The sequence below is a fragment of the Leptodactylus fuscus genome, chromosome 4 (genome assembly GCF_031893055.1).
Source record: "Leptodactylus fuscus isolate aLepFus1 chromosome 4, aLepFus1.hap2, whole genome shotgun sequence".
Taxonomy (NCBI): domain Eukaryota; kingdom Metazoa; phylum Chordata; class Amphibia; order Anura; family Leptodactylidae; genus Leptodactylus; species Leptodactylus fuscus.
Window position 1 is genome coordinate 76414487 of NC_134268.1, and position 6000 is coordinate 76420486.

Here is a 6000-nt window from a genome sequence, read left to right on the forward strand (position 1 = left end):
GTAAAACCCCTGATTATTCCATTCAGGTAACTGTATATTGTATTCTAACCAGGGTAAATGCTTAAATGGTGACTATGTTGTGTGCTGCATTTAGCTGAATCAAGTTCCAGTGTCTGAGCATCTGTGATGGCAGTGTAATGCGCAGACACCAAGTAATGTGATGATTAGTATGTTTATCTAAAGCAAACAAAACTGTCAGCAAAGTCTAAAAGACAATAAGGCTCGTCTCATTGATGAACTCTGCTTATAGCAGTGCATTAAGTTACTGGAAGCCTATGGACGCATTGCTCTATACAGCACAACGTGTTCCAGAATAAAACACAATCACCATGACAATAAAAGGATGACCTGCATTCACCACACTCCTGTTTCAATTCATTGCCAGCCTTACTCTGCAAGCGTTCGGGTGTCAATTTTATCTATAAACCATGAATTTATCTCAGATTTTGTGACTCTCTGTCCTAACATTTAAAATAATATTTAATGGTTATTCCCACTTTAACCATGTTTAGCATACCCACAGGATTTGTGTAAATGTAGATGTTAGATGTGAATCCCACCTCCGAGACTTACCTGTTGAGAGCACAGTGGGTCCATGATTATTTGCCTACTCATGGCAGTCTACATCGAGTTCAGTGGAGAGCTGGACACTCATGATCTGACTGTTAAAGAAGACCTTTCGCCTCCTGGGGCACATGCGGTGTAATACACCGCTAGAAAGCCGACAGTGTGCTGAATTCAGCGCAGTATCGGCTTTCACGTTCTGTGCCCCCGGTTAAGAGCTAACAGTGCTGGTCCCGTAGCTCTTCACTGTCAGACAGGTGTTTTTGACAGTCAGTCAGGAATGCCCTTCCGCACAGCAGCGTCTATAGCGCTGTACTGTGAGAGCGGTAAGGAACGCCTCCCTCCCTTCCTGATAGTACTTGTCCATAGATGAGCACGGGGGGGGGGGGGGGGGGGGGGCATTCCTCACCGCTCAGCATCATCACTGGGCAGTACAGCGCTATAGATGCTGCTGTGAGGAAGAGCATTGTTGACTGATTGTCAGATACGCCCTTCTGACAGTGAAGAGCTACGGTACCGGCACCGATAGCTCTTCACCAGGGGCACAGAACAGGAAAGCCAATAGTGCACTGAATTCAGCGCACTGTCGGCTTTCTAGCGGTGTATTACACCGCATGTGCCCCAGGAGGTGAAAGGTCCTCTTTAAGAGTTCAAGAGGGTCTTGTGAATCTCATTTTAACCACCTCACATTAAGGCCAGGGCCCCACGTAACTCAAATGCATTTTACAGTCCCTGTTAAGTAAATGGGATTCTAGAAAATTCCATCCACACATTGCAGAAAAATATGCACAGTAGAAATAATGCGATTTCCAACAGATACGTTATACATCTTCAGTATTTGCTCCCTGCACTATATTCAACCTATGGGAAGTATAAAGAAAGTTCATTGTAGATTGTCAGTATATTCTCCCTGTACAATACATATAAATCTATACAATCTATGGTAATAGTGATATGTGACTAGGGCACTTTATGTCCTGGTTAGTGATGTGTCTTTCATGAATAAATCACCTCTATGTGCTGGCTTTCACAAGTGAACAACAGGAGTTGACTCTTTGCTGAGAGCTGATTCCTTTTACTACTTTTCTTGCTCTGCGGACAGATAGCCCCGTTCTCTAGATACATAGCCCCATTCATTTTAACCATACATTTGCTGTCTACAGAGCGCAGAATACAGTATTAAATAGGGAGCCATTTATGAGCCAATAGAGTCAGTTGTTTTCAGTGATCCAAAATTCTCCTCATTAATGCTGGTTAGTGCTGAAAATGGTGTGGGCAGCAAAATTAGTACCCAAAGGGATGTGGCCATGTACACAGGGGTGTGGCTTCATCCAGAAATGTATCTTCTCCAGTGGTGTTACTACTGCCGTAGCAGCCTTAGCACCTGCTCTGTGGCCTGGGACCTAAGTGGGTCCCAGATGGTTTTTTATTTTCTTTTTAAAGGGTAATATGAGTAAACATGAATATACACTGTTACTTACCTCTACGAAGCTCCGGCAGGACTTCCTGCTGTATTTGGGCTTCTTTAGTGATGTCACAGATGTCATGTGGGTCAGGCCAGCATCACAACACATAATGACATTGGTGTCAGGAGAGGTGAATAACACTGGTTTTTATGTTTATCACCTCCCCTGGTCCTCCAATCATTATATTCTGGGGTATGAAAATATATTATACTGTGTGCAGGGGCCACTATGTGATATTATAATGTGTAGAGGGACCATTAAGGAACATTATACTGTGTGGAGGGGCTGCTATGGAACATTTTACTGTGTGTGGGGGCCACTATGTCATATACTTTGTGGAAGGGCTTGGGGAAGGTGTGAAAAAATACAGTATTTCACAGAAATTATCAAAAATTTGATAGTAAAGTATAATACAAAATTTATTAATAACAGCGATAATCAGGGCTGTTTTAACACATTGGTGGACCCTGTGCAGTTTTCATAAATGGGCCCCCTCATCATCACCTAGAAATACCTGACCTGCACAAATTATAATGCCTCCTCAATGGTTCCCACATAGTGTAACATCCCTTAGTGGATCTCATATAATGCCTCTCATAATGTCCCCTTCCAAGTTGCCCACACAGATTCATATTCCCCCACCCCCCTGGTTGCCCCCCACAGTGCTATGTTCCACTCCCCAAGTTGCCCACAATATTATGTCCCACTCAGGTTGCCCTCAAAGTATTTTCCCCCACACTGTCGTGTCCCCCCTGGGTTGCCCCCACAGTGTCATGTCCCCTCCCCCCAGGTTGCCCACACAGTGTCATGTCTACTTCAGGTTGGCCCCACAACTTCATGTTGTCCCCCTGCTCAGGTTGCACCCACTATATATAATCAAATAAAAAAAAAAAAAACATAATACTCACCTTTCTCATCCTCACTTCTCTCTCTGTTCCCAAGTCTTTGAGGAGCAACAGGCGTGATGTCACTACCTCACGCCTCCTGCTTCGAGGACGCCGGGTACAAAGATAGAGGCCAGGTGGTGAAGCAGGTAACAGACGGCTCCCTGCTTCATCGCTGTCTGCAACTCACTGATGAGTTCGTACAGCCGGAAACTGCTGCTCTGGACAGCGGGACAGCAAATGCAGGACTGTCCCGCTGTCCAAAGGGGGCCCCAACTACCATAGGGCCCAATGCAAGTGCACCATTGACCCTATGGTTAAGGTGGCCCTGCTGAAACTGCCAGAAATCAAAAGTTGTCTGAAAGTTGTTACATTTTAACCCTTTCCCGCAGATGGCATTTTTTGATTTTCGTTTTTCGTTTTTGACTCCCCTCCTTCTAAACCCCATAACTTTTTTATTTCTCTGCTCCCAGAGCCATATGAGGTCTTTTTGCAGGACAAATTTTTCTTCATGATGCTACCATTAATTATTCTATATAATGTAATGGGGAGCAGGAAAAAAATTCAGAAAAAATACATTTCTGCGACTTTCTTACGGGCTTTGGTTTTACGGCGTTCACTGTGCAGCCAAAATGACATGTCCCCTGTATTCTGTGTTTCGGTATGGTTCCAGGGATACAAAATTTATATGGTTTTATTTACATTTTGACCCCTTAAAAAAATACAAAACTGTGTTAAAAATTTTTTTTTCTAAAAGTCGCCATGTTCCGACAGCCGTAACTTTTTTATACGTCAGTGTATGGGGATGCATAGGGCATCTTTTTATGCGGGGCCGGGTGTACTTTTTAGTTCTACCATTTTCGGGAAATGCTACTGTTTTGATCACTTTTTATTCAAATTTTTATCAGAATCAAAACAGTGAAAAAACGGCGGTTTGGCACTTTTGACCATTTTTCCCGCTACGGCGTTTACCGAACAGGAAAAATATTTTTATAGATTTGTAGAGCGGGCGATTTCGGACACGGTGATACCTAACATGTATGTGTTTCACAGTATTTAACTACTTTTATATGTGTTCTAGGGAAAGGGGGGTGATTTGAATTTTTAAGACTTTTTATATTTTTTTTATAATTTTTTTTACTTTTTCTTTAATTTTTTTTTTTTGCATTTATTACACCCCCTAGTGGTGTTGAACCCCAGGGGGTCTGATCAGTAATGCAATGCTAATGCATTGCAATGCATTGCAAAAAATCATCCTTTCTTTTGCAGGCTGCATAGACTAGCCTGCAAAAGAGAGAATTTGCAGAGAAGCCTGGGAGCCTTGTAAAGGCTCCCGGCTGTCATGCCAACGTGACGTCAGCCCTGGAGCATGCTCCAGGAGCCGGCGATCACTGGCAAAATGGCGGCGCCCATGCGCCGCCAGGAAGATGTCGCCTCCAGCGCCTTTGACCGTGGCACCGGAGGGGTTAATGCCTCCGATCGGTTCGGGGACCCATCGGAGGCATTAGAGCTGGTTGTCTACTGCTTAAAGCAGTAGACACCCGGCGGCTATGGCGGCCGCCCGGCTCCCAGGCGGTCGCCATAGTTACAGACCCGACATGCGCCGAACTATTACGACGCATGTCGGGAAGGGGTTAAAGTCCACCTTCTCTGCAGACATACAGACCTTAATTCGGATGAGAAATCATCTGTTGTGAGCACAACATGGATAATTTGCACACATTTATGTGAAGCCGGATTAATTCTTCACCACTACCAAAATATGGCCCTTCTAGAATTATTTTTTCTAACAAATTTGAGCGATCACTTCATGATTAACTATATGTTACCATATTCTTTCACTAGGTGGCAGTAGATACGAATATACGAATACGAATATATAGTCATCATAGGCCTGTTTCATATCTGCGTTCGGCAAATCCATTCGAAGTCAGTTTTTGAAATCTTCAAGAACTGATTTTAAACTGTCCAGATTGTCTGAAAAACAGATTCGGGTATCCGCTGTGTAACCGTATGGAATCCTTTTTGTACCAAACCATTTTTCTCTTAAAACAGTTTGCAAGCAGATGGATACCAGACGCAGATGTGAAACCAACCATAGATACACAAACTATCAAATGATAATGAGTATTTGCCTTATTTATTCTATTTTTGCATAGAAATTCAAAATGCAGAGAGAGACAGCCTGGATAAACATGAAATATGATTAATTATTTTATTGACGGAAAAACATTATTGCAGAACTTATAACTTGTGATATAAGAGGGTAAAGTCATTAAAGGGGTTACATATAAATGGAACTGGTTTCTGCAACAAATCTGCCACATAGTGGTATTTAATGTATTCACTTGATCAATGTCTTGTAGAACAGACTCCTGATATTTAGCCTCTCTTCTACAATTGTAGCTGCGGTAGTGGCTGCCACAGGGCCCGGGACATTAGAGGGATCCAGCGGACCCCTGATGGCTTTTTTTTTTTTAATAGGCCATTACCTGCTGGAGTAACCTCAGCAGGTAACAGTCCCCATTTACTTACCGATCCTCACTCCTGCTCCTGGCCACCTTCTGCAAAAGGCCGGTAAGTGAGGCCTTGGACCTGCAAACCACACAAACACTGCCATCATTATACTCTGGGGTCTTTTCAGACTAGGGGAGATGAGGGATCATAAAAAACACTGTTACTTACCTCTCCTGCACTCCGGCAGGCTTCGGGCCTGTTTGGTGACATCACAGATGTCACGTGGCCCAGGCCAGCCATACCTCCCAACCGTCCCGATTTCCGTGGGACAGTCACGATTTGGGTGACATGTCCCGCGGTCCCGGTTGGAGGGAGGTATGTCCCGATTTCCAGAGGACGCAGATCTGAGTTGAACACATATTCGGCTGAAGCAAGGAGCTGACACAGGTCAGCTCCTCGCTTCGCCGCTGCCCGCCTCTCTCCCTGACACATGCGGCTGAAGCTGCTCGCGTGCTCGCTTCGCCGCTGCGTCTCTCTCTCTCGCTGACACATGCGGCTGAAGCGAGGAGCTGACCTGTGTCAGCTCCTCACTTCGCTGCTGCCGCCGGCTCCTGGCTTGTAGACGCGAT